This window comes from Triticum aestivum, chromosome 1B (assembly GCF_018294505.1).
Source record: "Triticum aestivum cultivar Chinese Spring chromosome 1B, IWGSC CS RefSeq v2.1, whole genome shotgun sequence".
Classification (NCBI taxonomy): Eukaryota; Viridiplantae; Streptophyta; class Magnoliopsida; order Poales; family Poaceae; genus Triticum; species Triticum aestivum.
Window position 1 is genome coordinate 660033622 of NC_057795.1, and position 12952 is coordinate 660046573.

Below are 12952 nucleotides of genomic sequence, written 5' to 3' on the forward strand. Positions count from 1 at the left end.
ACTAGGTTTGCTAGCCAGTCCGGATGTTTTATATCTCTGATGAATTCGGCTTCTAAGAGTTTGGCTAGCTCCTCTCCCATTGCCTGTGTTTTGGGTTCGGAAAATCGCCGAAGAGCCTGTTTGACTGGCTTGAATCCTTTTAGGATATTTAGGCTGTGCTCTGCCAGCCTGCATGGGATTCCTGGCATATGTGAAGGGTGCTAGGCAAAAATGTCCCAATTTTCCCGAAGGAATTCTCATAGTGCGGCTTCTACATCAGGGTTTAATTGTGCCCTGATGGAGGTCGTCTTTGTGGGGTCCGTTGGATGGACCTGGAATTTGACTATTTCGTCTGCTGGTTTAAAAGAGGTGGACTTAGATCTCTTATCGAGTATCACATCGTCCCTATTCACCGTGGAGCGCAGCGCAGTGAGTTCCTCTGCCGCTAGGGCTTCAGATAGTGCCTCTAGGGCTAGTGCGGCTGTCTTATTTTCAGCGTGGAGTGCTATATCTGGATCACTGACAAGAGTGATGATTCCATTGGGCCCGGGCATTTTAAGCTTCATGTACTCGTAATGGGGCATAGCTTGGAAAATTGTGAATGCCTCTCGCCCTAACAAGGCGTGATATCCGCTACCGAACGGGGCCACTTGGAACGTGAGCTCCTCGGACCTGTAATTGTCCGGTGAGCCGAACACTACATCTAGTGTGATTTTTCCTGTGCAGCGTACTTCCCGACTAGGGATTATTCCTCTAAAGGTTGTGCTGCTTCGCTCAATGCGGCTCCAGTCTATTTCCATTTTTTGGAGGGTTTCCTCGTAGATGAGGTTTAATCCGCCGCCGCCATCCATGAGTACCTTGGTAAGACGAAAGCCGTCCACTATCAGACTGAGGACCAATGCGGCTGGTGCTCGGGCTGTTCGGAATTTAGGTTCGTCGCTGGCATTGAAGGTGACAGCCGTGTCGCTCCATGGATTTGTTGTTGCTACTTGGTAGACTACGGCGAGGCTGTGGATTGTTCGTTTCCGCATATTATTTGATGCGAAAGTCTCGAAGACTGTTAATACCGTACTGGTACTGTTGGGCTGGTTACCCGTGGCTAGAAAACCTTCGCTACTTTTGGCCACCTGTCGTAGTATCCAACATGCTCGAAGGCTATGTGTTGGAGTGGCGCCCTCTGTACTATGGATTTTACAAGGTCCGTTGAGCCATCCCTCCATTACGGTTCCGTGCCCTTTAGGGGTTTTTTGCTTTTTGGTTTTTGACCCAGGTGCTTGAGTATGACGCACCCTTTTATTTCGAACTAGGGTTATGTTCAGGGCCGGATTGTCCCAAAACCTGGTTTCGGTTTTCCAGGCACTCTCCATCGCACAGTATTTTTGTACTATGGTCGCTAGGTCGGCGAAGCGTGTAACTTCACGACGACTTATGGCGTTCATAATTCCCTTGTCCGTGCAATTGTTACAGAAAATTGAGATTGCGCTTTCCTCACGGCAGTCCTTTATCCTGTCCATAACAAGGAGGAATCTGGCCCAGTAATGATGTACTGTTTCATAGGGCTCTTGCCGTATTTGAGATAGATCGCTTATGTTTGGGTGGGCGGGCGGAATTAAATTTGGAACCCCGCCCAATCTGAGGCTCAAAGGCCGAGAAGTTTCCGGATTTGGAAGCTTGGATTGCTGGATGTTATCCAACAAATCTGGTGCGATGCCTGACTTTAGGTTCAGTACTTGATTGACGTTCGTCCCTCTGCGGGAATCCGGCATGGAGGGATCGGGAATCCGGACATAACTGGTCTTTAACATAGAAGAAGAGTCGCCGCGTTGTTCCTCTACCACAACAGCGTGGTGGGTAGCCTGGGGAGAGTTAATTTCTCTCAGATCGGTTTTAAGCCCAATCTGATCGTAGTCAGTAGTGACTCCCAGGGCGGCGATGCGATCCAAGAGCTCATTTACGAAGGAGAGCTCCATCGGATCTAGCTGCTTGGCGAATTCCGAGTTGACGTGAAGATCGCTTTTGATGACCTGAGAGGTCATTGTCGGAGCGGTGGCCGAACAGGCGGTCATAAGAAAACCACCTAGCCGGATAGCTTGGCCGATGGCCAAAGCTCCCTTGGCAACGGCGCCGTCTTTAAAGATGAGAAAAGGCATCCCTCCTGATTGCGATGGCATAGAGGAACTCTCAATGAAAGCACCAATGTCGGTGTCAAAACCGGCGGATCTCGGGTAGGGGGTCCCGAACTGTGCGTCTAGGCGGATGGTAACAGGAGACAAGGGACACGATGTTTTACCCAGGTTCGGGCCCTCTTGATGGAGGTAAAACCCTACGTCCTACTTGATTGATATTGATGATGTGGGTATTACAAGAGTAGATCTACCACGAGATCAAGGAGGCTAAACCCTAGAAGCTAGCCTATGGTATGATTGTTCTTCGTCCTATGGACTAAAACCATCTGGTTTATATAGACACTGGAGAGGGCTAGGGTTACACAGAGTCAGTTACAATGGTAGGAGATCTACATAAACGTATCACCAAGCTTGCCTTCCACGCCAAGGAAAGTCCCATCCGGACACGGGACGAAGTCTTCAATCTTGTATCTTCATAGTCTTGGAGTCTGGCCGATGATGATAGTTCGGCTATCCGGACACCCCCTAGTCCAGGACTCCCTCACCCCCCCTTATTTTCTTTTTCCTTTCTTGATCCCTTCCCTTTCACACACAGTATTCAATATAGTGCGGATTCCCGGATTATTCGGGCCACACTATGTGTGTAAACTTTACCGGGGGGCTTCCTATACGGAAGCATAATATAAATTACTTTCAGGGCTCTTTGCCCGTCACACATGCGTTTCCCTTTCCATGTGCGCCTTTTCTTCACCATTATATGCATCGATATGACTTAAGACGTGGCCAAGCTGGGTTGCCTGGCTCCTGTGTTTATGCCCTACGTTCCCGTTAATTCGGCTAGGGAATAAGGGGAGCACCTCTACGATTGTTACTGCCGGTTGAGCCGGATGTGTACCTCACACTGGGTGAAGCCGAAAGCTAGTTTCCTTAAGAGAATATTCGGTCGGTGAACAAAAGATGTCTTCGTTTATTGTAACATTAATCCCCAGAAGTTTTGTATCCTGCGCTTTGGTTCGCAGTCCGGACATGTGCCTTGACACATGCTTACCCAGGGAAAGGAACCCTTAACGGAACTATTCTCCCTGGAAGATGTTTCTTGCTAACCATGCAGTATAACATAACTAGTTGGGTACTTGTCTGTTCAAGCACTTATGACCCCTACGCCTGGTCTCCATGCATACTCCAGTTTTATATAACCGATCGGGTATTCGGACACACCCCAGACTTTAGGATCCGGGGGCTGAAGTCAAAAGGTCCACCATGACAAATGATTTTAATCCGGCTAGGGGCTACTTATGTCCATCGAATTACACAATCATTTGGACTGATTATATTCATCCTCTATACCATCCAACAGGCTATCTAACCAACAATCCTGTTGAGAATACTTTGCGGCTAGCGCCACCTGGCCATATACTAGACTCACGGGGGTTTCTTTCCCATCTAGCTCGGCCGGTCCAACTTCGGCCATATGGTTCGGGTCCAGCTTGGTGTAGCGCGTCTTCACCATCGCCCATGCTTCTCTTGCACCTTACCGGCAGGCGGATATCTTCCATAAGCGGAAGCGCTGCCGTGCTCCCAGAAGCATGTCCACAAGCCCCCCCATGCCTTTTGGCAGGGTGCTTGAGGGCCACAACGACCACGCAATGCCCTGCATCACCTGTCGAGCTCGCTCATGCAGTTATGAGAGGTCCTGCAGTAGATCACTGATGTCTACTACACAACCTTCTTCTTGTAGACGTTGTTGGGCCTGCAAGTGCACAGGTTTGTAGGACAGTAGCAAATTTCCCTCAAGTGGATGACCTAAGGTTTATCAATCCGTAGGAGGCGTAGGATGAAGATGGTCTCTCTCAAACAACCCTGCAACCAAATAACAAAGAGTCTCTTGTGTCCCCAACACACCCAATAAAATGGTAAATTGTATAGGTGCACTAGTTCGGCGAAGAGATGGTGATACAAGTGCAAAATAGATAGTAGAAATAGGTTTTTATAATCTGAAAATATAAAAACAGCAAGGTACCAAGTGGTAAAAGTGAGCGTAAACGGTATTGCAATGGTAGGAAACAAGGCCTAGGGTTCATACTTTCACTAGTGCAAGTTCTCTCAACAATAATAACATAGATAGAACATATGACAAGCCCTCAACATGCAACAAAGAGTCACTCCAAAGCCACTAATAGCGGAGAACAAATGTAGAGATTATGGTAGGGTACGAAACCACCTCAAAGTTATTCTTTCGGATCGATCTATAAAAGAGTTCGTACTAGAATAACACCTTAAGACACAAATCAACCAAAACCCTAATGTCACCTAGATACTCCATTGTCACCTCAAGTATACGTGGGCATGATTATACGATATGCATCACACAATCTTAGATTCATCCAACCAACATAAAAGTACTTCAAAGAGTTCCCCAAAGCTACTACCGGAGAGTCAAGAACGTGTGCCAACCCCTATGCATAGGTTCCCAATGTCACGAAACCCGAAAGTTGATCACCAAAACATACATCAAGTGGCACATGATATCCCATTGTGACCACAGATAATCACGGCAAGACATACATCAAGTGTTCTCATAAAAGACTCAATCCGATAAGATAACTTCAAAGGGGAAACTCAATTCATCACAAGAGAGTAGAGGGGGAGAAACATCATAAGATCCAACTACAATAGCAAAGCTCGGCATACATCAAGATCGTGCCATAGAGGGAACACGAGAGAGAACACGAGAGAGAGAGATCAAACACATAGCTACTGGTACATACCCTCAGCCCCAAGGGTGAACTACTCCCTCCTCGTCATGGATAGCGCCGGGATGATGAAGATGGCCTCCGGTGATGGGATCCCCCTCCGACAGGGTGCCGGAACAGGGTCCCGATTGGTTTTTGGTGGCTACAGAGGCTTGCGGCGGTGGAGCTCCCGATCTATCTTCTGTTCTGGAAGTTTTAGGGTACGTAGGTATATATGAGTGCAGGGGGTACGTCGGTGGACCTCCGGGGTGCTCACGAGGTAGGGGGCGTGCCCGGGGGGGGGCACCCTCATGGGCAGCCCGTATCTCCCCTGACATGCACTCCAAGTTCCTTGGGTTACTTTTCTTCCAAAAATAACTTCTCCAGTTTATTTCGTTACATTTTGACTCCGTCTGATATTCCTTTTCCTCGAAACATTGAAATAGGCATAAAGCAGCAAATCTGGCTGGGCCTCCGGTTAATAGGTTAGTCCCAAAAATAATATAAAAGTGGATAATAAAGCCCAATATTGCCTAAGACAGTAGATAAAGTAGCATGGAGCAATCAAAAATTATAGATACATTGGAGACGTATCAAGCATCCCCAAGCTTAATTCCTGCTCGTCCTCGAGTAGGTAAATGATAAAAAAGAATTTTTTATGCGGAGTGATACTTTGGCATAATTTCAATGTAATTCTTCTTACTTGTGATATGAATGTTCAGATCCATAAGATTCAAGACAAAAGTTCATATTGACATAAAAATAATAATACTTCAAGCATACTAATCAAAGCAATCATGTCTTCTCAAAATAGCATGGCAAAAGAAAGTTCATCCCTACAAAATCATATACTTAGGCTATACTTCATTTTCGTCACACAAAGATGTTCCCAACTTCTATACCCCCGATGACAAGCCAAGCAATTGTTTGATACTCAAATAATCTCAAACTCTTTCAACCTTCACACAATACATGAGCGCGAGCCATGGATATAGCACTATGGAATAGAATATGATGATGGAGATTGTGTGGAGAAGACAAAAAAGGAGAAAGTCTGACATTGACGAGGATAATCAACGGGCTATGGAGATGCCCATCAATTGATGTCAACATGAGGAGTAGGGATTGCCATGCAACGGATGCACTAGAGCTATGAATGCTCAATAAAAGAAAACTAGTGGGTGTGCATCTAACTTGCTTGCTCATGAAGACCTAGGGCATTTTAGGAAGCCCATCATAGGAATATACAAGCCAAGTTCTATAATGAAAAATTCCCACTAGTATAAAAAGACTTGTGAGACTCACTACATGAAGAACAAGGTGCTACTTTGAAGCACAATATATGAGACTCACTCCATGAAGAACGAGGTGCTACTTTGAAGCACAATATATGAGACTCACTACATGAAGAACAAGGTGCTACTTTGAAGCACAAGTGTGGTAAAAGGATAGTAACATTGCCCCTTCTCTCTTTTTCTCTCATTTTTTGGGCCTTCTCTTTTTTTTGGCCTTTCTTTTTATTTTTATTTTTTATATTTTTTTCATCCGGAGTCTCATCCCGACTTGTGGGGGGATCATAGTCTCCATCATCCTTTCCTCACTGGGGCAATGCTCTAATAATGATGATCATCACACTTGTATTGATTACAACATAAGGATTACAACTCGAAACTTAGAACAAGATATGACTCTATATGAATGCCTCCGGCGGTGTACCGGGATGGTGCAATGAATCAAGAGTGACATGTATGAAAAATAATGCATGGTGGCCTTGCCACAAATACGATGTCAACTACATGATCATGCAATGGCAATATGACAAAAGTAATGTATGTCATGATGATGATGGTGGAAGTTGCATGGCAATATATCTCGGAATGGCTATGGAAATGCCATGATAGGTAGGTATGGTGGCTGTTTTGAGGAAGATATAAGGAGGTTTATGTGTGATAGAGCGTATCGTATCACGGGGTTTGGATGCACCGGCGAAGTTTGCACCAACTCTCAAGGTGAGAAAGGGCAATGCACGGTACCGAAGAGACTAGCAAAGGCGGAAAGGTGAGAGTGTGTATAATCCATGGACTCAACATTAGTCAAAAGAACTCATATACTTATTGCAAAAATTTAGAAGCCATCAAAAATCAAGTACTACGCGCATGCTCCTAGGGGGATTGATTGGTAGGAAAAGACCATCGCTCGTCCCGACTGCCACTCATAAGGATGCACAAGCTAGGTACACTTCATGTTTAAAATTTGTTACACAACTTTAACCATACGTGCATGCTACGGGCTCGCAAACTTCAACACAGGCATTTCTCAAATTCACAATCACCCAACTAGCACGACTTTGATATTATCACCTCCATATCTCAAAACAATTATCAAGCATCAAACTTATCTTAGTATACAATTTACTCAAAAGAAAGTTTCACATATCTTGAACACTAAGTATATTAACATTAAGCAAACTACCATGCTATTAATGACTCTCAAAATAATCTAAGTGAAGCATGAGAGATCAATAGTTTCTTTAAAACAAATCCACCACCGTGCTCTAAAAGATATAAGTGAGGCACTAGAGCAAAAATTATCACGCTCAAAAGATATAAGTGAAGCACATAGAGTATTCTAGAAAATTCCAATTTGTGTATGGCTCTCTCTCATTAAAGAATTTCAGATCTTGATACTTATTAAAACAGCAAGCAAAGCTAAAGGAAACTAAAATGCAAGGATAGCACAACTCATGTGAAGAAGCAAAAACTTAGGCTCAACCGATACCAACCGATAGTTGTTGAAGAAGAAAGGTGGGATGCCTACCGGGGCATCCCCAAGCTTAGATGCTTGAGACTTATTGAAATATTATCTTGGGGTGCCTTGGGCATCCCCAAGCTTGAACTTTTGTGTCTCCTTAATTCCTCTCATATCATGGTTTCTCTTTTTATCAAAAGCTTCATTCACAACAAACTCAACAAGAACTCGTGAGATAGGTTAGTATAAACCAATGCAAAACCTTATCATATTCTACTGTAACAAATCATTAAAATTATTATTCAACATTGAATACTAAATGCCTCTGCATATTTAATACCCCTATCCTTAAATAGAATCATTAAACAAGCAAACATATGCAAACAATGCAACCATAACAGCAATCTGCCAAAACAGTACAGCCTGTAAAGAATGCAAGAGTATCAATACTTCCCTGACTCCAAAAATTAGGAACTAAAATTCCCACTGTAATAAATTTATCAGATCTTAATATGCAAAAAGATTTAATGTTATACCATGCTCTGATTTTTCTAGGGAATTTCTGCAACAGCGGTAAACTTTCTGTTTCCAAACAGCAACATGCAAACTAGCAAAATAAGCATGGCAAAGACTATCCTTGACTTTTTTATTGAAACTAAAGATGAAAAACACTATTCTAACTAACAGAAAGCAAAAACTAACAAAATAAAATGACTCTCCAAGCAAAACACATATCATGTGGTGAATAAAAATATAGCTCCAAGTAAAGTTACCGATGAACGAAGACGAAAGAGGGGATGCCTTCCGGGGCATCCCCAAGCTTAGTTGCTTGGTTGTCCTTGAATATTACCTTGGGGTGCCTTGGAAATCCCCAAGCTTAGGCTCTTGTCACTCCTTATTCCATAGTCCATCGAATCTTTACCCAAAACTTGAAAACTTCAACCACACAAAACTCAAAACAAAACTCGTAAGCTCCGTTTGTATAAGAAAATAAAACAACCACTTAGGTAGTGTAATGAGCTCATTCTAAATTCATAATGGTGTAATATCTAATTTACTTCAACTTATCTATGGTTCATACCCTCCGATACTACTCATAGATTCATCAAAATAAGCAAACAACACATAGAAAACAGAATCTGTCAAAAACAGAACAGTCTGTAGTAATCTGTATCAAACGTATACTTCTAGAAAGCCAAAAATTATGAAAAAATTATGGACATGAGACATTTTTCTATTAATCATCTTCAAAAACAATCAACCTAAAAGCACTCTTCAGTAAAAATGGTAGCTATTCTCGTGACCGCTAAAGTTTCTGTTTTTTACAGCAAGATCAAATAAACTTCACCCAAGTCTTCCCAAAGGTTCTACTTGGCACTTTATTGAAACAAAAGCTATAAAACATGATTACTACAGTAGAATAATCATGTGGACACACAAAAACAGTAAGGATAAATATTGGGTTGTCTCCCAACAAGCGCTTTTCTTTAATGCCTTTCTAGCTAGGCATGATGATGACAATGATGCTCACATAAAAGATAAGAATTGAAACATAACGGGAGCATCATGAAGCATATGACTAGCACATTTAAGTCTAACCCACTTCCTATGCATAGGGATTTTGTGAGCAAACAACCTATGAGAACAATAATGAACTAGCATAGGAAGGTAAAACAAGCATAACTTCAAGATTTTAAGCACATAGAGAGGAAACTTGATATTATTGCAATTTCTACAAGCATATGTTCCTCTCTCATAATAATTTTCAGTAGCATAATGAATGAATTCAACAATATAACCAGAACCTAAAGCATTCTTTTCATGATTTACAAGCATATAAAATTCACTACTCTCCACATAATCAAAATTCTTCGCATTCGGAATAGTAGTGGGAGAAAACTCAACAAAATAACTATCATGTGATTGAAAATTAAGATCAAGATGACACGTTTCATGGTTATCATTATTCTTTAAAGCATACGTGTCATCACAATAATCATCATAGATAGGAGGCATGCTTTCATCATAGTAAATTTGCTCATCAAATCTTGGGGGACAAAAAATATCATCTTCATCAAACATAGCTTCCCCAAGCTTGTGACTTTGCATATCATTAGCATCATGGATATTCAAGGAATTCATACTAACAACATTGCAATCAATGCTCATCATTCAAAGATTTAGTACCAAACATTCTATAGATTTCTTCTTCTAGCACTTGAGCACAATTTTCCTTTCCATCATACTCACGAAAGATATTAAAAAGGTGAAGCGTATGAGACAAACTCAACTCCATTTTTTTGTAGTTTTCTTTTATAAACTAGACTAGTGCTAAAACAAGAAACAAAAAGATTCGATTGCAAGATCTAAAGATATACCTTCACTTACCTAGCCTCCCCGGCAACGGCGCCAGAAAAGAGCTTGATGTCTACTACACAACCTTCTTCTTGTAGACGTTGTTGGGCCTGCAAGTGCACAGGTTTGTAGGACAGTAGCAAATTTCCCTCAAGTGGATGACCTAAGGTTTATCAATCCATAGGAGGCGTAGGATGAAGATGGTCTCTCTCAAACAACCCTGCAACCAAATAACAAAGAGTCTCTTGTGTCCCCAACACACCCTATACAATGGTAAATTGTATAGGTGCACTAGTTCGGTGAAGAGATGGTGATACAAGTGCAAAATAGATAGTAGAAATAGGTTTTTGTAATCTGAAAATATAAAAACAGCAAGGTAACAAGTGGTAAAAGTGAGCGTAAACGGTATTGCAATGGTAGGAAACAAGGCCTAGGGTTCATACTTTCACTAGTGCAAGTTCTCTCAACAACAATAACATAGATAGAACATATGACAAGCCCTCAACATGCAACAAAGAGTCACTCCAAAGCCACTAATAGCGGAGAACAAACATAGAGATTATGGTAGGGTACGAAACCACCTCAAAGTTATTCTTTTGGATCGATCTATAAAAGAGTTGTACTAGAATAACACCTTAAGACACAAATGAACCAAAACCCTAATGTCACCTAGATACTCCATTGTCACCTCACGTATCCGTGGGCATGATTATACGATATGCATCACACAATCTCAGATTCATCCAACCAACATAAAAGTACTTCAAAGAGTGTCCCGAAGCTACTATCGGAGAGTCAAGAACGTGTGCCAACCCCTATTCATAGGTTCCCAATGTCACGAAACCCGCAAGTTGATCACCAAAACATACATCAAGTGGCACATGATATCCCATTGTCACCACAGATAATCACGGCAAGACATACATCAAGTGTTCTCATAAACGACTCAATCCGATGAGATAACTTAAAAGGGGTAACTCAATTCATCACAAGAGAGTAAAGGGGGAGAAACATCATAAGATCCAACTACAATAGCAAAGCTTGGGATATAGCAAGATCGTGCCATAGAGGGAACACGAGAGAGAACATGAGAGAGAGAGAGAGAGAGATCAAACACATAGCTACTGGTACATACCCTCAGCCCCAAGGGTGAACTACTCCCTCCTCGTCATGGATAGCGTCGGGATGATGAAGATGGCCTCCGGTGATGGGATCCCCCTCCGGCAGGGTGCCGGAACAGGGTCCCGATTGGTTTTTTGTGGCTACAGAGGCTTGCGGCGGCGGAACTCCCAATCTATCTTCTGTTTTGGAAGTTTTAGGGTACGTAGGTATATATGGGTGCAAGGGTTATGTCGGTGGACTTCCGGGGTGCTCACGAGGTAGGGGGCGCGCCAAGGGGGGCGCGCCAAGGGGGGCACGCCCCCCACCCTCATGGGCAGCCCGTATCTCCCCCGACATGCACTCCAAGTTCCCTGGGTTGCTTTTCTTCCAAAAATAACTTCTCCAGTTGATTTCGTTCAGTTTTGACTCCGTCTGATACTCCTTTTCCTCGAAACACTGAAATAGGCATAAAACAGCAAATCTGGGCTGGGCCTCCGGTTAATAGGTTAGTCCCAAAAATAATATAAAAGTGGATAATAAAGCCCAATATTGCCTAAAATAGTAGATAAAGTAGCATGGAGCAATAAAAAATTATAGATACGTTGGAGACATATCAATCACCTGCAGAAGCGGGCATCTCCTCCTCAGGGTAACCCGTCATTATTCCTGCAAACATAACTTTTTCAATATGCTTCCTCGCCGAACTATACTACAGTTCGTTTGGGCACTTACGATAAATGCCGCGGCGAAGCCTTTTGTTCTCCTTCACGGAGTCCGCCAGTTGTGCGTGGACGTCTTTCAATTCCATGTCCAACCGAACATTGGCATCCTGGAACATATTCTTCTCATGCTTCACTTGCGTCAGAATGCGCTCACCGGCCTTTAGTTGCCTCTGGAGATGCGACTCGTCATCCCCGCCGCCCTCCGGATTTACTCTGGGGTTGTCTACAGAACTTTCTGTTAAATTCATCATACTAGCTAGTTGCCAACTGGTACATGTTCATAAAATTCAGATAAAAATTACCACATGAGGCCTTCTGGGATTCCTCTAGCTTGGCAACTGTGGCCCTTAGTTGGGTCTTGCACTCCTCTAGCTCCCGAGACAATTGCTCATTCTTATCTACAAGAACCTGCGCATGAATTGATACTTAAAACTGTTGCTTCAACCGTTTCAAGTCTCAGGGGCTACTACTATATATATATGCTAATTAAGCTTTCTTACCTGTATATCTTTGGTATACTGGACTGTCGCCTGAGCAGGTCCTCTTTGAGCAGCTCGGATGTATGTGTCTCCCAAATTGAAGGAATTAAATGCCTCTTCGGAAAAGATGTTGTTGCGAAGCACGACCCGTCGACGTCGATGATGCATGGTGCTCTCTACCTCGGAATTTGTGGCAGAGAGCATGTCTGCGTCCTCTGTCAGAGGACTATGTGGCGTCGGCCCTACATCCGCCTCCTCTCTCGGAGTTGATCCTGGAGCCCGACTGGTGGAGGCGTGGTTGGCAGGCTCCCCGGATACTGTCCGGATATTCCTCTTCCTGCCAACACGTACAAAGGGCACCGTTATACTTTGAACGACAACAAATTACATGACAAGTTGTTTTCTTACCTCTGTAGAGGTGTGTTGGCTCTAGTCGCCTTCCTCTTGAGCCTACTCGATCCGGACACCTGTGGTAGACGGGTCCCTAGGGGCTAGGCCCTGCGCTTCAAACGTCGCTTCTGTAAAAACGCGACATGTCAGGGATAAGGTGTGACATCAGGAAAGAATCCTCTTCGGAGGATCGAGTTTTTGGCTTGGCTTACGCGCGACGAAGGTAACAGTCCGGGATAATCAGCTACAATAGCTACCGGGGTGCCGTCACGGCTCGCCCGATAAAATACCCCGTCGACAAGCTCCACAGCCGCATCTGG